Source organism: Lissotriton helveticus, chromosome 7 (assembly GCF_964261635.1).
Source record: "Lissotriton helveticus chromosome 7, aLisHel1.1, whole genome shotgun sequence".
Classification (NCBI taxonomy): domain Eukaryota; kingdom Metazoa; phylum Chordata; class Amphibia; order Caudata; family Salamandridae; genus Lissotriton; species Lissotriton helveticus.
The window spans coordinates 445193860-445215387 of NC_136068.1; the positions used below are offsets into that span (position 1 = coordinate 445193860).

Below are 21528 nucleotides of genomic sequence, written 5' to 3' on the forward strand. Positions count from 1 at the left end.
AGAGATCTCTGAGGTGGAACACATCTTCTATGGGTGGATCAGGGCGGGATGTTGCATTTATTCACTGTGAAAATGGAGGCAAGCTGTACCTTACTGATGTACCTTACGTCTAGCAAGGCAGAAACTGCTCTGGGTTACGTGTGTTCCCTTGTAGAAGGGGCTTTTCTTGCAGTGTGTGGTGGACTGTTACCCTGAGGAGCAGAATCAGATTGATTTGCATAAGACTGGTCATGTTTGGAGTGGTGTACTGGTGGATCACTGATAACAATATTGTGGTAAGCAATACTGTTGACAGAAATCTAGTGTCAGAAATATTGTGTACCACAATATTGTGATCCTGCACTTATAATGGTGAGTACACAAATATTGCAAAAGATATCATTGACAATACTTTGTCCAAAAATAGACAAAAAGTATCGATTTTACAATAGAAATTGGGTTTAAAATAGTAAATGTAAAATATTTTATAAATTTAATATAATGTGATTTACAAATATTCCACTGATATTTAATACTACATATATAAATATATACTATAAACACACAAACATATATATGTGTTCATCTATATATAATTATATATATATCTACATATATACAAATATATATATATATAATATATATGTGTGTGTGTGTGTAAATATATATATATATATATATTTTCCAAAACGAACCAGCTCCTCCTGGGAAATCCTCCCGTTGTCTGGTGGCGCGCTACAGTCGGTGGAGCTACTGCCAATAGTAATTATGCGTACTTGATTCCAAATACCAGTGCGCTCTCAGTTGCAGGCAAAAAAAGGAATTTATTTATCCAATGCTATGCGTTTCGAGATACTGCTCTCTTGATCACACATTAGACATTTGTGAGTGGGTTCTTTACATAGGTACTGTTGCTCTTCATAGAAAGAGGACTTGCATGTAAATGTTAAAGTTCGCTGGAGCCAATCACGTGGACTGGCTAGAGGCTGCACTCTGGAGGTGTATTTAAAGCGGGTAGGAGAGAGCTTTACTCCTGTTTGAATCCCGTCGTGCACATAGCGCTACTCGTTAGAAGCTCGCTGTTACTTGCAAATTTTAAAAGTCCCGTTTTGTCGCTTATGTTTATTTAATTTACCCTCTTTTTCCCTGGTTTTAAAAAGTAGTTTAGAACTGTTTACATTTTTCATAGTCCCCCTACCTGTGCTCTTAGACACGGACCGCATTCTTGCACAGTAAAATTCCGCCGCATTCACTGGCATTTGGGCGGCCCGGTCCCCGCGCTTTGTTTACCTGGGGTGGGTCGAACAAACACTCCTCAGCTATTCGCTGGAGCCAATCATGTGGACTCGCTAGAGCCCTTTATATATATCTGGGTATGACGCGCAGCGTGTACGCGCATTGTGGGCGCTGTAGTGACGCCGGAGTCACGCCAGAGTCCAGCCCGTCTGTGCCCGTCCGCGCTGAGGACGCGCTGGACGGCTGGACTCCGGACTTAAACGAAGCCATTGCTTCCTCGTATAGATATTCCCACCAGGAGATGTTCCGCCTGAAACCGCGAAGATTAGGGTGTTCGCATTCCTATGAGCCTGACGCATTTCTCTCTCCCTTACGATGCGGCTGTCACCATATGGGTAGGTCTTCTATTTCTGCCCCCAGTCACCTCTCCTTTGGCCACCCTGACGCTATCAGCCCTAAGACAGTGGGAGTAGAAGGCATTTTGATCAATGCCCGCTCCCTTGTCAAAAATAAGATTATGTTCAGGGAGATGGTCTTAGACAGATTGCCTGCTCTAGTGTTCGTCACTGAAACTTGGGCTAAAGACTCATCTGGTCCTGACCTAATCGAAGCGGTCCCTGAAGGGTACTGCCTGGTTAGACTGGACAGACAGGGACGAGTGGGAGGGGGTATAGCGATCCTTCACAGAGACCATATGCAATGCCACACTGTGCCTATACCCGACTTCCCGGATTGCTTCCAAGCTCTTTATTTTACAATAAAGGAAGCGCAATGCCCCTTTTTCAATGGAATTCTATTATATCGACCTCCTGGTCCGAGGACCGATTTCACGCACAACTTTCTTCAGTCCCTGGAACCCTACTTTGGTCGAGAATTTTTTTCCATTTTAGGTGATTTCAATTACCATTTAGAACGGCATGACTCATTCGATACCTCATGTCTTATTGAGGCTCTGGCGTCCTGTGGACTCACGCAGCGAGTTAGCGGGGTCACACATCGTGCAGGCCACACACTAGATGGTATTTTCTCCAACGACCATCGTCTGACCATCATGGATCCAGTGCATCTGTCTTGGTCCGATCACCTTACGGTTCCATTCCTTTTGGAATACCATAGGGCGGATGGAAGAAAAAAAGGGAATCATATAACGGAAACTGCCAGAAATGTTAGGAATATCAGCAGTGACTACTTTGCGCCGTGGGCTGCCAGCCTGTGTATCACTGGCTTGGACACTGTACAGACCGCGGTTGGCCATTTTGAACAGGTTACCACTGAGGCCTTGAATGAACTGGCCCCAGTACAGACCCGCCGCCGAGCGAGAAAGAGACCATCTGCCCCATGGTTCTCAGACTCCCTCAGACTCCTCAGGCAAGAAGTGAGGAGGAAGGAGAGGCTCTGACCCTCCTACCTCCTCTGCTAGAAATAATGAATCTAGCTATGAGAGACGGTATCTTCCCCTCGGAGTGGAAGAGTGCAGTTTTGAAACCTCTGCTAAAGAAGGCCTCTCTTGATCCGGAGGTCCTAAAAAACTTCAGTCCAATCTCGCTGCTTCCAGCCCCAGCGAAGATGCTTGAGGCACATCTAAACAAGCATCTCGCTGCCTTTGTGGAAGGCTCGGGTTGTCTGGACTTTTCCCAGCACGGATTCAGGAGGGAACATAGCACCGAGTCGGCCCTCACCATTGTGCTCGATAAGATCCGCACGACAGTGGATGGGGGCCAGACCACCCTCCTGGTCCTGTTAGACCTAACTGCGGCCTTTGATACCCTCTCCCCCTCAGTACTGACATCTCGTCTGAGGGAAGTGGGGGTGAGGGACGCAGCTCTAGATCTACTGACCTCCTTCCTTGACGGAAGGGAACAAAGAGTCAAGCTGGGGGAGTTCCTATCTCCATCCCGACCTGTGCGGTGTGGGGTCCCACAAGGGTCGGCTCTCAGTCCGACCCTATTCAACATCTACGTGACCCCAGTAGCCAGACTAATAAGATCTTTCGGGATGGAGGTAGTTTCTTACGCGGATGACACCCAAATCCTCGTCTCTCTTCCCCATTCAGATGTACAAACTGCCTCCAAGTTTAGATCTTGCATGGAGGCGGTTGGTCAGTGGATGATCAAGAATTCACTCAAGCTGAATGGGGAGAAGACTGAGGTGATGGTGTTTGGAGGGAAAGAGAACATCTGGTCAGCCAGCTGGTGGCCTGACTCGCTAGGAGTGTGTCCTTCCCCCACAACATCTGCTAAGAACCTTGGGGTGATGATAGACCCTGCCCTGGATATGGGCAGACAGGTGAGTAGAACCATCTCCACCTGCTGGGGCCTAATTCACACCCTACGAAGGATTAGGAAATACCTCTCCTTGCAGTCCAGAAAGCAAATAGCTGTCGCACTCATTGGCTCACGTCTGGACTACTGTAATGCGCTGTATGCGGGGCTAAACAGGAGCCTCCTGCAGCGCTTACAGGTAGTTCAGAATGCCACAGCCAGATTTGTTCTGGATGTTCCCAGACGCTCCTCGGCCACGTCGGCCAGGAAAGCGTTGCACTGGCTACCGGTAGAACACCGAGTACGGTTTAAGGTTCTATGCATGACTTATAGAGCCATTGCAAAAAATGGTGACACGGGAGTTGGCTCCGTCATTTTCCACTACATTCCTGGAAGGAACTTGCGTTCCTCCGGGAAATTGCTTCTGACAGTCCCCCGCATTCGAAGAGCCAAGTGGGGTGGCAGGGCTTTCTCCGCCCTGGCCCCCAAATGGTGGAATGATCTTCCTTTGGATCTCAGGTCTCTACCTTCCCTTCAGAAATTCCGAAGTGCCCTTAAAACTCGCCTCTTCCTGCAAGCCTATGTGTAAGGATGTATGTTTCAATTTTGATGGTATTGTTAGGCGCCTTGATACCTGCGGGTTATTGTTTTGCGCGTTATAAATTTTTTATCATCATCATCATCATCATCAAAGTCACACATTACATTTCCATGGCGGCCATATTAGTATATGCGCAAAACACGCTGCTCATTCCGGACCCACTATTTTAACTTATACGAGAAATGACCTCCATAAGCTCAATACTCCTGGTAAGTGCTCTTGCGACGCTCCTATGGCGCAGATCGGGGGTCCATTCTACTGTAGAACCTGCAAATGGACCACACCGTGGCCCACCCTCGAGTTTGTTTCTGGAAATAACAATACTGGGATAGGTTCTACCCAATTGAAGGGAGGGCTGATCAATGCGCGTTCGTTGGGGTGTCACAGTCAGGATATTAGGGACCTAATCCTGGATCGGGACCTGGATGTTCTCTTTATAACAGAAACATGGCTAAATGACACATGTAATCCTGACTTAGTTTCTGCCCTTCCTCCGGGATTCACTATTTTGAGGCAGGATAGACAGAATGGAAGAGGTGGAGGCGTGGCTTTAATCCTTAAAAGCTCTTTGAAGTGCCACACATTTGATCTAGGGCCCCTGAAGGGAGTGGAAGGAATGGGTTTCTCTATTATGTTAAACTCATCCTCCTCTTTTTCGGGGGGTCTAGTCTACCGCCCTCCGGGTAGTGCTTCCTCATTCCTAGACTCCCTCAGTGATATCTTAGGACAGCTTCTGTTGCGATACCCAAAATTCACACTTCTGGGTGATTTCAACCTTCAGTTAGAATCTAAAATTGACACATCTGCGATCAATTTCTATCAGACTTTGGATATTTTCGGTCTACATCAATATGTGATGCAACCTACTCACTCTGCAGGACATACTCTGGATGGGATATATTCCAACTTTGCCCCACTGAAAATTTACCTTCCGGTTCCGCAAATTTGGACGGATCACTGTTTGATCCCTTTCAATATATGTGTCTCTTGCCCAGGGAAAATAAGAACTAGGGTCAACCAGCAACCCGTAACCAATCTACATTGGAAAGGTGTCGCTGATAATAGCAAGCTTAATCCACCGTGGCACTCACAGGCACCTAGTTTGTCCGGTGATGTGTCCCAGGACTCTATAGATTTCCATTCTTGGATGCAACAAGTCATTACAGATTGTGACCCCCCCAAGCGCCCCCCGAGTAAAGGTAAAAGGAGAAAAATTAATGCCCCTTGGTACTCCCAGATGCTGGCTGATAAGCATTTATTATGCAAAAAGAGTGAACGTAAATGGAGGAAATCTTATGATCAAGCAGCTAAAACTCTGTACATAAAGCATAGGAAATCCTACATTGCCAGTATTAAAAAGGCCAAGAAGGACTACTATGTGAATGCTATTAATGAGGCACAGCAAAAGCAGAGAACTGTATTCTCCATAGTGAGGTCCTTTACCCACCATAAAACGCTCCAACAAGAAATTCCACCTTCCTTAGGCCTCTCCAATCAGATTGCCGATTTTTTCAAAGAGAAAATCGAGCTTTTACAGAAGCAGTTCCCAACTCCCTCTTCTTTTTCCCTATTTAGTCATCAGGATTTGCGAGAGACTAAGGATCCCACCTTAAGTACTTTCCAATCGGTCTCCCTTCTTCAAACTCGGGAGACCATCTTGGCCTGTAAATCAGGAGCACCTAAGGATTCTTGCCCTCCCCAAATATTACATCTGATAATCGATGTAGTTAACCCTCTCATTAATTCGATTGTCAACGCTTCACTCAGTCAGGGGATAGTGCCTTCTGAATGGAAAAAAGCAACTGTTAATCCCCTAATGAAAAAGACTAACAAATCCCACACTGATCTTTCTAATCTCTGGCCAATTTCTCTCCTTCCAGTTTTGGGGAAGATAACGGAACAGATGGTATATTTAGAATTAAAAAACTTTGTTGAAACTTATAACATCCTTCACCCTCAGCAGTCAGGCTTCCGGCCCAGACACTCAACTGAAACGGCCCTTATGGAACTCACTGACTCCATTAAATTCTTGCAGGATGAGGGTAGGAAAGCTGTCTTGATCTTATTGGACCTCACAGCAGCGTTCGATACCATACTAGAAGAACTCTCTATTCGCCGTTCATGTAGCAGTAAGTCCACCTCCCATTTCCATACCCTGAATCTGGCTAGTTTAAACACCAGATCACTGCAATGCCATAGTCTTGAGATTTTTACCTTACTCCAAGCTGGAGAAATCGATGTTTTAACATTGACTGAGACCTGGCTCGGGGAAAACTCACTACCAGACATTATAGCAGCAGTTCCATCAGGTTATGACATACACTGGCATAATCATGCAGGGAATGCCCGTGGGGGAGGAGTAGCTATACTCTTTAAGAAAAACCTAGCCGCAATTAAAATCTTGGCAGAAACAGTGGACCTGGCCGACATGCTGGCAGTGAAAGTTATGTTTGACAATTTGTGTTTAATCATCCTCACTGTCTATCGCCCGCCAAATTCCACCTCGGCCTTTAACGACTTATTTATGGCCAGCATATCAGATATATGCTCACGTTATAAGAATATAGTAGTCACGGGAGACTTTAATCTACACTGGGACAAGGAGAAAAAGGAGCCAGCAGCTAGCTCTTTGGAGACAACAATGTGTTCGCTTGGTTTCAGGCAACTGGTAGACTCCCCTACGCACATAAAGGGTCATATCCTTGACCTAGTTTGGGTGTTGGATCCCAAGATCACCTCAGTAGAAGTCCTCCCCTGTATCTGGTCAGACCACCACCTGATATACTGTGATGTCCCTATTGGCAAAAAACTCCCACAGCCCCCACCAAAAATTAAAAAGACGCGTCAATGGAAAAATGTTGATGCACAAACATTGACTCTGTCGCTCAGGGAATTCACTCGACCCACGGCGCTAGTCGCCGACATAGACCAAGAGTGTAGAGATCTAATGGGTGATCTAACAAGGGCAATTGATCAGATTGCACCAGTGAAATCCCAGAAAATGAATAGTGGTGGGAAGGGAGCCCCCTGGTTCACACCAGCTCTAAGAGAGCATAGGAAAACTCTGCGAAACGCTGAGAGAAACTGGAGGAGAAAAAAAGATCCCGAATCCTGTGAACAATACAGGCAGCTGCTTCGAGCCTATAAAAAACAAATACAGGAATCTAAAGCGACATTCTATGAAAATCGCATTAATAAGGCAGATAACGTTCAGAAGGAAACTTTTAAAATCCTCACGGAACTAAGTAAAAGAACTCAACCTACAGAGACCACCCTCAATTGCGACACCTTTCAGAAATACTTCCTAGAAAAGGTTGAGGTTATTTTACAAGAAATAACAAGTACCAGAGTTGGCTCCACTGAACTACATCCTGTTAAAACTCCAGGTGGAATGTACTTGTCTAGTTTTCCCCCGATTGATTCCTTGAGCCTAGACACCTTAATGAGGAAAACAAAGTCAGGCTCTCCAGCCGACCCATGTCCTCCTAGTGTGTTTCGCCTAGCCCGCCTCAGCCTAGAAGAACGCATTCTGTCCATGCTAAATAGGTCATTGAACATGGGACAGCTGCCAGCTAGCTTTAAAGAGGCCCGAGTGAAGCCCCTAATCAAGAAAGCTGGGGCCGATCCCAAAGTATTAAAAAACTATCGGCCCATCTCCCAGCTTCCATTTCTATCCAAGGTGCTTGAGCAGCATGTTTTGAAGTCCCTGGCTGCGTTCCTGGAGTCTAACCATCTGCTCCATGAGATGCAGGCAGGGTTCCGTGCCCACCATAGCACCGAGTTAGTCATGCTCTCGGTGCTGGACGACCTTAGAGGGTTGGCTGACCGAAAGAAACCAAGCGCCCTGATACTTTTAGACCTATCAGCGGCGTTTGATACCGTCAGCCATACCATACTCCTGGATAGGTTGGCCGGGTTTGGGTTTCGGGGCTCTGCTTACCTCTGGCTGGAATCCTTCCTGTCCGGGCGAACCCAGAGGATTCAGCTGGGAGAGGAGGTATCAGGAGTAGGAGACCTGACATGTGGGGTACCCCAAGGCTCCGCCTTGTCCCCCTTATTGTTCAACTTATACCTGCAACCACTAATAAGCACCTTGGTTGAGATGGGTTTTCGGGTGTTCAACTATGCAGACGACACCCAGTTGTTGCTGAGCATAGATGACACCGTACGGGCCCAGTCACTGGCACAGGAGATTCTTAGGTACACAGTCAACTGGATGTCCAGGAATCTCCTGAAGATTAACCCCGAGAAAACAGAGGTGTTAATTGTATCATCCACCTGTTCCCCCTGGTGTGACCTCTACTGGCCCCAGGAATTAGGGCCCACCCCTAAGCCAGCAATCGTGGTCAAAAGTCTGGGCATTAGAATAGACGGCGCCCTCTCAATGACCAATCAAATCTCTGCGGTAGTAGGTACTTGCAACGGCATCATAAGACAACTGCGCAAACTTGTTCCACTTCTCTCCCAGTCCACGATCCGCACGATAGTTTCTGCCACCATACTGTCGAGGCTGGACTACGGAAACGCGCTCTACCTGGGCTTACCTAAAGCCTTAATAAACAGACTGCAGGTAGTCTTAAATGACGCGGCAAGATTAATCTTCAGACTTCCAAGGAGATCACATGCATCCCCGCTGTTGCTGAATCTTCACTGGCTACCAGTGACGCAAAGATTGGCTTTTAAGAGCCTCTGCATAGCCCACAAGGCCATCTATGGGCAAGCACCTTCCTATATCAAGGAAAGACTAGTCATATACAGGCCCGAAAGAAGCCTAAGGTCCTCCGAGGCTCAGTTGCTTGTAAGTCCTCGGTTCAGGCTAGCAACAAAAGGAGGGAGATCCTTTTCGGTCCTACTGCCCAAAATGTGGAATGAGCTGCCGGAAGCTCTTCGCAAGGAAGGAAACCTGTTACGCTTCAGGAAAGCCCTAAAGACAACCCTATTTAGAACAGCGTTGAGCTCATTATAGACCTACCTCGCCTCCTGTTGCTGCCCGAGCTGTGATGTCATTGCGGTCAAAAGCGCCGTGAGACCTGTCGGTGACTTGGCGCTATATAAACCGACATAAACATAAACATAAACAAACATAAACATCTCGCACGAAATTTTGATTGAAAGGCTGAGACACATAGGTATAACAGGAACTGCCTTGGCCTGGATAATATCATTCCTGTCAGACAGATCCCAAACGATCTCATTGGGTCCCTTTTGTTCTAGGGAAAAACGGTGCCATCTGGAGTCCCACAAGGCTCTATTTCCAGTCCTTTATTGTTCAATGTTTATATGGGCCCTCTCATTGCATTGATAGAGTCATACGGCATACTTGTGACATCGTATGCCGATGACACTCAATTGATTGTCTCCATGGATAAGAATTCCACCAACGCAGAACAAAACCTAAAGAATTGCTTGACAGAAGTCTTTAAATGGATGGACAATAACCACCTAAAGTGCAATGCTAATAAGACAGAGATTCTGTCTATAGGTAAAGATGTCCATTTTTGCCCTAAGGATTGGTGGCCTGAGGACTAACCCGCACCTCCTCACTCAGTTGAAACAGCCAGAAACCTGGGAGTCTTGTTTGACTCCGCTCTTTCTTTTGATCAACATGTAAGGAATGTGGCAAGAAGTTGCTTCAGTATTATTAAATCTCTGAAGAAATTTTTCGATTTCCTGCCCACTGATTCAAGAAAGACGGTGGCAGTGGCTCTTATTCTTTCACGTTTAGATTACTGTAACGGCCTGATGGCCGGGATCAAAAAATCAACGTTGAAACAATTACAGAGTGTGCAACATGCAGCGGCCAGATTGGTACTCAAATTACCAAGAAGGTCCTCTGCCTCGGCTGCACTTAAGATTTTACATTGGCTGCCATTACACAGGAGGATTTTATTCAAAATCCTTTTAACAACATTCAGAGCCCTTAATAAGATAGGACCTAAGTACCTCTCAAGACGCTACACCCGTTACGACCCCCCAAGAAGTCTGAGATCTTCAGGCAGAAATCTAATTACCATCCCCAGATTTCATTATAAAATAAAAGGGGGAAAGACTCTTTCCGTGTTGGCATCAAAGGCTTGGAACGTCATGCCGAAAGAACTCAGACTCATAACCTATGAGAATGCTTTTAGGAAACAACTGAAGACATGGATTTTCAATCTATCTGATGTCTTTGTAATGGCCTCTATCTAGTTCCCAGCACTGTACGATACACTATTTCAGCGCCAGGATGCTCCTTTCGGAGCGACAGCATGCGCTTTACAAATACACCATACAAATACAAATACAAATATATACACAAATTGCAATGAAATGGTATTTTACACCCTTTTTCTCTTCAATGCAAGTCCTTGTACAATTAAATCATATTTAACATCGATCCCAGTTAAATAAAAAGGACAAAAACGGAAAGAACAGACAAACGATATGTACATACTAGATTTTCAAATTAGTTCTCATTTACAATATATATTTGTAAACATATCTCTGTGCAGCCTCAGAACTCAATTCTACCCAATAAAGTGGTGTGCCTCCTGTGTATTTTGCAGTGACATCACACGGGGAGAGTGTCCTGGATCCCTTCCTCTGCTTTCGCCTAGTGACAAAGCACCTTAAACTCTTAAAGAGGTATTGCACGGGGTCAATGGACGAGAACATAGAGTGTATCTATGCTTTGTGGACTTGTGGTCTACAATACAAGCGCCATAACTTCTTCTGCTCAAAACATATACCATCAATACCTTATCGCCGCCATATTGTATCTGCAAGGCCTCTCTATATTTCACACAGTACTTCTTTAAAATTTCATCGGTGAGAGAAAGTGAAAATTACATTAAAAGTGAAAAAACGTTCTTATCTATTCTTCCTAAGGTGACTTTCTCTTATGGTGGGGAAGAAGAAGGATGGGTAGCCCGTGATGTGCTCATGGTTCTAATATGGGCCCCTTAATTCCCTCTTACGAGAAAAGAGATAAGAAAGTCAAATTAAAATCCAAATACACAAGTACTCTATTCAGGATTAAAAACACAGGTTAATATACAATTCATACATTAAGACATTCATGAACCATGGTTAGCAGGATTAGAATATATGATATCCAATGATAATCACTCGTCTTTTAAGTGTATTGCCATCTCCTCATCCTGATTTTGTCCCCCCCCCCCGGCTGTTTAGTTTCTAGTTCCAGGATCCATTTGGATTCCCTTTTCCTGAGGTTGAGTTCTCTGTTGCCTCCCCTTTGCCCCACATGTATCTGCTCTATCGCAAAGTATCTAAGCAGACTACTATTTGATAAATGAAATTCGGCGAAGTGTCTCGCTACGGGGTATTGTGGGTCCTTGTTGGTGATAGCTCTGAGGTGTTCAAGCACACTCTTTTTTACCATCAGAGTTGTGAGTTTTTCCCTCTCATTGGTGATTACTTTCAATTTTCCCTCCAAATTTCTCCTTTGCTCTGTGCTGAGACCTGTATGTTAAAACAGTGCACCCCAGCCACCTTTTTGTGTTCACAAGCCAGGGAAACCAGCCCCCCTGCCCCCCCCTCCTCCCCAGCAACAGGGATTTTCTACATCAGAGGGTGCTTCTGTGAGCTGTTTAAACTGTGTTTACTAGGGACTGTGCACATTGTTTTTTGGCCAGTAGAGAGAGTAAAGTTTTATTCAAACAGTATTGTTAGATTTCAAGTTAGTGAGGCCTTTACCTGCAGAAGTCCAAAGTGTGAATTGAGCCTGTCTGTCTCCTAGGACATTCTGAACAGGAAGAGCAGCTTCCAACTCCCTGGCCAGCAAACTTTGTCTGAGGTCGTTGGGACCTTATATGGTCTGATATTGTTTGGTACATGTGTACATTAATTGGTGGTTGTATCTGATATTTCTATTGGATGAGGGTTAGTGTCCTCATTGGTTGAGTATTTGAGTGTTCTGATTGGTTTCTGGGTCTGTGATTCAATCAATGTAGGGTTGGGACTAGGGCTAGGGTTAGGATTTCTATTGGAAGTAGGGACTAGGGTTTCTGTGTTATTGATTGTTGGGACTAGGGTGGGACTAGGGCTAGGTTTAAACTTTTAATTGGAAGTAGCGATTAGGGCTTCTGGTGTGATTGGTTGCTGGACTGGTTGTGGGACTTAGAGTAGGGTTAGGCTTTCTATTGGAAGTAGGGACAAGGGCTTCCTGTGCCATTGGTTGCTTGGACTTTGCCCTACCCCTCGTGGTAGGGCTAGGGCCTCTATTGTATGTAAAGATTAGGGTTTTTGAAGTGATTGGGTGCTTGGACTAGGGTTGAGATTGGCTGTAAGGTCCTGGTCTCCTATTAGTTATAGATTTTTAGGGCTAGTGTTGTGATTGGATAGTGTTAGGGCTAGGGTTCCCATTGGCTGACGGGGTCACCTGATTACTAGAGCTATAAAAGGCCAGGGTTAGGGCGTCTCAGCCCGGGCGTCGAGGACAAGGGCAGTTGCCTGTTTGAGCCTGTTAAGGGCGGAGAAGACAAGGGCAGTTGCCTGTTTGAGCCTGTTAAGGATAGAGAGGACAAGGGCAGTTGCCTGTTTGAGCCTGTTCGATACTGACCAGGGCCAGGGCCAGAAATGCTGCCAATTGTCCCATTTAGCAATACCCATCCCACACCATCCACATCCACAAACGTAAGGTTCTTATGGATCTATATATTTATCACTTTCTTCTAATTTAGCATTTCCAATGCACTTCCCTATTTCTCAGCCTATACTTCGTTCAATATATCCTCTACATCCACTCTCTCATTTAACCCCAAACCCCATACCACTACGATGATCCTCAAAATAACCCTTTCTAGACTCTCTCCTACTCTACCCCTCCTTGCTTCATCGTACACATCTTTTACTATACCGATCCCCTAAAACAAACCTTTCTAAACTCTTACCTCTTTTCGACCCCTCCCCAACCCTTCTAAATACAAATAACTGACTAACATATCCACCACTAAAATTACTTACTTGTTTCACCATACTAATTCAACACTGATCCTGATGGGTTCCAGGGTAGCGTGCTACTTGCGCTTCTCAAAACCCCATCAGGGGTAGCAAGCGCTATATAAATACAAACCTCTTTCCCTTCACTATCCCACCACCTACCCTTCTCTACCCAAATAACTGAATAACATATCCACTTATCAAATGTTCTTCATATTTTTACTATACTAATTTTCAACACTAATCCTTTTTGAGTTCCGGAGTGGCGTGCTACTTGCCAGAAAAGCGCTTCAACATCCATCAGGGGTAACAAGTGCTATATGAATGCAAACCTTTCTTCCCTTTTTATCCCTCCGCTATCCTTCTCACTCCAAATAACTGACTAATATCCACCACTGAAATTACTTTCATGTTTCACCATACTAATTCAACACTAATCCTGATGGGTTCCAGAGTAACGCGCTACTTGCGATTCAAAACCCCATCTGGGGTAGCAAGCGCTAAATAAATACAAACCTCTTTCCCTTCACTATCCCGCCACCTACCCTTCTCTACCCAAATAACTGAATAACATACCCACTACTCAAATTTATTTCATATTTTTACGATATTAATTTTCAACACTAAGCCTTTATAAGTTCCGGAGTGGCGTGCTACTCGCCAGAAAAGCGCTTCAACATCCATCAGGGGTAACAAGTGCTATATGAATGCAAACCTTTCTTCCCCTTTTTATCCCTCCGCTATCCTTCTCACTCCAAATAACTGACTAATATCCACCACTGAAATTACTTTCATATTTCACCATCTTAATTCATCACTAATCCTTTATGGGCTTCCTGAAGAGCATGTTTCAACACCCCATCAGGGGTAACAAGCGCTATATAAATACAAACCTTTTTTCTCCTCCTCTATCCTTCTGCTATCATTCCAAATCCAAATAACTGACTGACCTATCCACCACTTAAAATGTACTTGCATGTTTCACTATACTAATTCAACACTAATCCTCTATGGTACTGGAGCCTCGTCAGGGGTAGTAAGCGCTATATAAATGCAATTACAATACAATACAATACATATGTAGTGCTACATGTTAAGAACTGGGTTATTCTGCGTTTCTCTTTCCTATGGGGAACACTCAATTCCTTTACCCTTCCACTGTTCTTGCATGCCTTGCATTGGCTGCAACCCCTTCAGGTTATGCCGGTTGTAATCAGTACAGTCAGTTATGTCCCAATGAACCAATATGTCCCTAAGACTTCTGCTTTTCCGATATGTTATTCTTGATCTTTCACTGATATTGTGACCGATTACTGAATCATCCTTAAGGATATTCCAGTTGTCACTGAGGATTTTCTGTATTTTATGTGAGTCCCTGTTGTAATATATAGTAACATAATTATAACACATATTTATATTACACCAAATTACGTTTTTGAAAGATTTTTAATGTATTACAAAGTGTATATATAATATAACAAATAACAATATTTATTTTACATTATATAATTTTAAAGATTTTAAATTAATTGATGTGAAAATATATACATTTATATATATTTAAAATAATAAAATAATGTAATCTAAAAATATGTCTATTCATCATGATACACTATATATAATTTTATATATATATATATATATATATATCATATATATATAAATATATATGTCTAGGTTACCTTCCTCCAAGAAAAAGGCAGAGGCCACGGTATGGGGACAAATTGAAGTCTCTTTAATGCAGATTAGGCAAATGAGCGGGCGTATGCATTTCGGCCATGTGGCCTCATCAGCGCCCAGAGTGTAACTGGGGGTGAGTTAAAATGCTGCCACAAGTTGCTGCCTCAATTTGAATAGTGCTTCTTGGCTCCACCTGCTGTTAGTTCTTTGATGGTGGAGCACACTTCAAGTCCCAGCATGCAATAGTTCTGCAAGGACAACTGCAAAGTTACGGGATCAGCAGACCCCTCGAGCAGCTCTCTCCCTGTGTCCCGCGCTGCCTTCCACACCAACGAAGCTCCTGGCGTCCCCAAACTGCACGACCACCTCCGTCAAGTATGTTATCCACGGGGGCAAGTGCAGCAGTGTGCCTCGCCCAATGCGGAGTTCTGTAACTCCGACACCGCTTCTGTTCCTCCAGTCGTGTGGTGGTGGTCCTGGTCTTACCGATACATCGGATACAGGAAAGATTCTGCCGAGGCAGTACAGTGCCAGCGATGACCAGGCCCTTGTGTGCCTCTGATGCACGTCGCTGGCTCACAGTGCACAAATGTCTACGTTACCTTCCTCCAAGAAAAAGGCAGAGGCCACGGAATGGGGACAAATTGAAGTTCTTTAATGCAGAATAGGCAAATGAGCGGGCGTATGCATTTCGGCCGTGTGGCCTCATCAGCGCCCAGAGTGTAACGGGGGTGAGTTAAAATGCTGCCACAAGTTGCTGCCTCAATTTGAATAGTGCTACTTGGTCCACCTGCTGTTAGTTCTTTGATGGTGGAGCACACTTCAAGTCCCAGCATGCAATAGTTCTGCAAGGACAACCGCAAAGTTACGGGAACAGCAGACCCCTCGAGCAGCTCTCTCCCAGTGTCCCGCGCTGCCTTCCACACCAACGAAGCTCCTGGCGTCCCCAAACTGCACAACCACCCCCGTCCGGTATGTTATCCACGGGGGCAAGTGCAGCAGTGTGCCTCGCCCAATGCGGAGTTCTGTAACTCCGACACCGCTTCTGTTCCTCCAGTCGTGTGGTGATGGGCCTGGTCTTACCGATATATCGAATACAGGAAAGATTCTGCCGAGGCAGAACAGCGCAAGTGATGACCAGGCCCTTGTGTGAAGGGGCCTCTGATGCACGTCGCTGGCTCACAGTGCACAAATGTCTAGGTTACCTTCCTCCAAGAAAAAGGCAGAGGCCACGGTATGGGGACAAATTGAAGTCTCTTTAATGCAGATTAGGCAACTGAGCGGGCGTATGCATTTCGGCTGTGTTGCCTCATCAGCGCCCAGAGTGTAACGGGGGTGAGTTAAAATGCTGCCACAAGTTGCTGCCTCAATTTGATTAGTGCTACTTGGCTCCACCTGCTGTTAGTTCTTTGATGGTAGAGCACACTTCAAGTCCCAGCATGCAATAGTTCTGCAAGGACAACCGCAAAGTTACGGGAACAGCAGACCCCTCGAGAAGCTCTCTCCCAGTGTCCCGCGCTGCCTTCCACACCAACGAAGCTCCTGGCGTCCCCAAACTGCACAACCACCACCGTCAGGTATGTTATCCACGGGGGCAAGTGCAGCAGTGTGCCTCGCCCAATGCGGAGTTCTGTAACTCCGACACCGCTTCTGTTCCTCCAGCCGTGTGGTGGTGGGCCTGGTCTTACCGATACATCGGATACAGGAAAGATTCTGCTGAGGCAGAACAGCGCCAACGATGACCACTGATTTCACTGACCATGTCATGAGTGATGTAATATGTGACGTCGTCAGCAGTGCATTGCGCGCGCAAGAGTTATAGTTAGCTGAACTAACTATAACGGGGAATTTCAATGATTTTGTATGAGTGAAACATCCAGCTAACTATAACATGTGTGAAACCTATGGTTTTTTAAGTGAATTTCTAAGGTTTTTTAAATGCTAATTCCTAACTATAACGAGGCTAAAACCTATGGTTTTTTCAGTGAATTTGCAAGGTTTTTAAATACTAATTCCTAACTATAAAATGCCTAAAACCTAAGTTTTTTCAGTGAATATATATACTGCCTTTCTTGGCTGGGCTTATCAATTATTCTTCTTTTATTCAAATTCAAAGTGCAGGCCCTTTATTCAGCCTTCTTCGTAACTACTACCCATCAATAGCAGTGGGTAATTTCCACACTTCCGTCCTTTCTTGCGTCCTTACTACCGCACACTATGGGGCAGATTTATGTTAACTGGCGCATCCCCAGGGATGCGCCAGTTAATGTGCGCCACAGTGCGCCACAGCTCCGCCACCCATGGTGCGCCGCATTTACAATGCGGCGCACCATGGGGCAAAAACGGCACAGATGCGTGACGCATCTGTGCCGTTAAGGTGGCGCATTGCTGGAGTTGCGTCGCAAGCGCGACGCAGCTCCAGCAAGGCTCGGGGGTGCCCCATCTTAACAATACTGCGTCAAGACCTACGCCTGCTTCAAGCAGGCGCAGGCTTTTGACGCAGCATTGGCCTGAAAGTGACTGAGTGAAATCTTATAGATTTCACTCAGCCACTTTTGCGAGGCGCACCTGCCCCGGAACGCCCACCCTGCGCCGGAACGCCCACAAGCGGCGCAGGGCTTTACAACGTGACGCATCTGCCTAGATGCGTCTGTGTGCGTGGGGGTGTGGCGGACCGGAATACCAAGCGCGGAGGCCGAATATAGTGGGCAATGTTTGATTTATTTCCGTATGGTTGCTCAAAACAGGGTGATTAGCAAGAGTCAATGATCCAGAAATGAAAGGCACAGCTCCACGGGAGGGATCCAGGTCCGGTATCGATGTCAGCGGGCTCTCCGGGTCTTCTACTCTTGGGGATGTCCTCGGAGGTACCGGGAGAAAACAAAGAAAAGAAAGGAGCCGTTAGTCCTGCCGGACTTCTCTCGTCAAATCCCTGTTACCGGCACCGGGAAGTGTGAGGGGTAAGAAGACGATAGTGAGGAGGGGTCGGAAGGGTCAGGATAGGGACGGACACAAGCAGGGTATCGAGAAGCAGTAGGGGTGTAGGGTGGTGGGACGTGAGGATTAAAGGGTTTATTTACAAAGTGGGGGAGTGCTTTACAAATTTTACACAGTGCTCCGAGTGACGACGTGAGCCTAAAGGGTAGTTCAAATATACAGAAAGGAATTATTTACACTGCACCTAATGTGCTATCAGAGGGGTTCCGTGTCACTCACCCGCTCCGCCGCAACTCTCCAAGTTGAGTTGCGGCCGCTCCCCAGCAACCTCCGGTGGACTCCACCAATCTTCGGACCAGTCTTCTTCCTCTTCGGTCGCCGTCTCCTTCGCCTCTCCGGTCGGGGTCTCCTGCCACAAGCTCAATCCGACGTCGGACTGTTTCCTGGTTCCGGCATTTCTAGTGTCCCGGTCACGTGAGGGGGAGGTACTTCCGGGGTCAGGTGGTAGTGCTTCCGTGTTTCTGCCGTTCCGGATTGGGTCCTGGAACAGAGGACAGAGGGTTGGACATTTGGTGGGTTGGGTTGCTACTATGGACGCTCTGGCCGGGTTCTCTGTCGTACGGGAAGGACTGCAATATCGTGGTGTGTGACGGGTAGGTGGGGCCGCCGTATCACATCCCCTTCCCCTAGCTGTCTTTCTAGTACTGGTTTGGGCCATGGGATAACGGGAGAGAAAATCGGCATTGCCCTGTTCAGTCCCCTTACGGTGCAATGTCCGAAATCTGTATGGTTGCAGAGCTAAGAACCACCGGAGGACCCGGTCGTTATGTCCTTTATTACGGGCCATCCACTCCAGAGGGGCGTGGTCAGTATAGATGACAAACTCTCTCCCTTCCAGATAATACCTTAAACTTTCCACCGCCCATTTAATGGCCAATGCTTCCTTCTCTACCACAGCATAATTGGTTTCGCGGGGATACAGTTTACGACTCAGGTATAAAATGGGGTTCTCGTTCCCTTTTTCGTCTTTCTGTGACAGGACCGCCCCTAAACCATGGTCCGAGGCGTCTGTCTGTAGGAGGAAGGTCCGTGAATAATCCGGACTGACCAATACCGGTTTGGAGGTTAATGCTGCTTTGAGTCGAGAAAAGGCTAACAGTAGGACAGGGTTGGGATTCTTTAGGAGGGTTTCTGTTTTTGTGGATTTCCTTAGGAGATCGGTGAGGGGAGCTGCAGTCTGGGAAAAATTGGGTATGAACCTGCGGTAATAACCTAATAGGCCTAGGAATGCCCGGAGGTCTTTTCGAGACTGGGGGAATGGAACGGATTGAACGGCCTCTACCTTCTTGGCCTGTGGACGTATCATTCCCTCTCCTAAGAGGTAGCCCAAGTACTTCACCGAAGTAGCTGCTAGCGTGGTTTTTGCAGGATTAATGGTGAACCCAAAAGAGCCCAGGGTCCCGACGACTTTGCTGAGGTGATCGAGGTGTTCCGCCCAACTATTGCTATAGATAACAATATCGTCGAGGTAGGCCCCGGCATACTCTGAGTGCGGCCTTAACACTTGGTTCATAGCCCTTTGGAAGGTGGCGGGTGCCCCGTGTAACCCGAAAGGTAATACTGTGAATTGGAATAAGCCGTCTGGGGTAGAAAAGGCAGTTTTCTTTCGGTCTTGGACTCTTAGGGGGATCTGCCAGTAGCCCTTGCAGAGATCTAACGTGGATATGTATCGGGCCTTCCCTATGCTCTCGACCATCTCATCGACCCGTGGAAGGGGATAAGTGTCGAAGGTAGATATTTTATTAACCTCCCTGAAATCTATGCAAAACCTCACGGACCCGTCAGGTTTAGGCACTAGAACTATGGGGGAATTCCATTCACTGACGGAAGGCTCAATGATCCCCATACCCAACATTAGTTCGGTTTCTTGTCTGATCACGTTTCTACGGGCTTCAGGGACCCGGTAGGGTCGAAGCCGTACAATCTTACCCGGCTCTGTGTGTATGCTGTGTTCTGTGATGGTCGTGTGACCTGGCGAGGAGGAAAACACTCTCTGTAGGGGTTGTAGGGTTTCTCGGAGACTCTGTCTCTGTTCTCCGGTCATCTCTGGGTCAAAGCATGACTCAAATAAGAGAGGGGTTAAAATGTCGCTGGTGGATAGGACGGGTCGGGGTCCTTCCCATTTTTTAAGAAGATTGACATGGTACACCTGTGTGGTGCCTCGAACAGGATCGAGCTCTACTTCGTAAGTGACCGGGGTCACTTGGCGAAGAATCGCATAGGGTCCTTGCCACTGCCCTAACAGTTTGTGGTCTGATGTGGGTCTCATCAGAAGAACTAGATCCCCATTGTTAAAGGAACGAGGTTTGGTACCCTTATCATATTGCCGTTTCTGGCTAGCTTGTGCGTTTTCCATATTCTGGCGGACAATGTCACGCAGCTGGGCGAGATGTGTTTTTAGATTTTCGACATATTCTGGCAGGGGTCGGGTTCTGTCAGGTTCGGCCTCCCATGCTTCTTGGGCCATGTCAAGAAGGGTGCGGGGTGGTCGACCATACAGCAACTCATATGGAGAATATCCGGTGCTGCTCTGAGGTTTGCATCGAATGGCAAACAAGGCCAACGGCAACATCTCCTCCCACCGCTTTGCCTCTAAGGCCAACATTTTCTTCAGTGTTAACTTCAGGGTGGCATTGTATCGCTCTACCAACCCATCTGTCTGGGGGTGGTAGGCGGAAGTGCGGATCTGTTTTATGCCGAGGTTTGAACAGACTTGTTTCATTAGGGACGAGACGAACGGAGTGCCTTGATCCGTGAGGATCTCCCTGGGAAACCCTACTCGTGAGAATATGGAGATGAGGGCTTTAGCTATGGTCTGTGTTGTAGGTTGGCGTAAGGGCACTGCCTCAGGGAAGCGAGTGGCGTAGTCCACCAGAACTAGGGCATAACGACAGCCACTGCGGGAGGGTAGTAAGGGGCCTATGATGTCCATTCCGACCCGGGTGAAGGGGATATCAATGAGGGGTAGAGGGAGTAAGGGTGCCCTGGGAGGTCGATATCTACTGTTTTTCTGACAGACTGGGCACTCTCTACAATATTGTCTGACCTCCTGATGTACTCCTGGCCAATAAAATTTCTCCAGGATGGACAGACTGGTTTTTTCGTCGCTGAAGTGACCCCCTAGGAGATGGCTGTGGGCAAGGAAGAGCACCTTCTCTCTAAAGGGTCTGGGAATCAATAGCTGAGGTGGTTGGTTTGGGTTCCCTTTTCTATAGAGTAGTCCGTTCTTTGTAAAGAAATAGGGACATACGTGAAGGGGGTCTTCCTGATCTAGGGCCTTTCCCCAGGCCTCTTGTAGGACGGGATCTTCTTGTTGCGATGCCCGGAATTCTCTATCTGTTTGCCATGGATGGACATCGGGAACCACCGGGAAGGCGGTGGTGTGGTTTCGCTTTTCTTGCCTCTTCTGATTACGAGATTTCCGGGCTTTGGTCGGATCTTCCGCCAGCGGTTGTTCCCCGGAAAAGGGTGCTTCTCCCCACCATTGGTTCAGGGAGTCTGTAGTATCCTGTACCAGCTTAGGGAGACCAGCATAATCACTCCCTAGGATCACTTGCTCAGGAAGGTTCGGTATCAGACCTACAGTGAGTTCAGTCCCGGGATCAGCTGGGTGCCGTACTCGCACCTGGGTGGTAGGGTATTTTTTTGTGTCTCCGTGTACGCATTGGATGGCGACGGTTCCTGTAGGTGGTCTTGGTGGGGTCGGTAGGTCCTGGGGCCGTAGAACGCTCTGGCGACAGCCCGTGTCAGCCAAAGCTAGGAGTGGATGTCCGTCTACATACACGGGACAACGGAACGGTGGGGGTTTTCCCCCGGGTGTTGCACACACATAGT

At 46.8% G+C, this 21528-nt stretch overlaps 1 protein-coding gene across 1 annotated transcript in view; it reads left to right on the top strand.

The window, feature by feature from the left end:
- LOC144768583 (sulfotransferase 1 family member D1-like) overlaps window positions 1–21528 on the top strand; it is a 320008-nt gene that overhangs the window by 35848 nt on the left and 262632 nt on the right. The gene's annotated exons all lie outside the window — the stretch shown is intronic.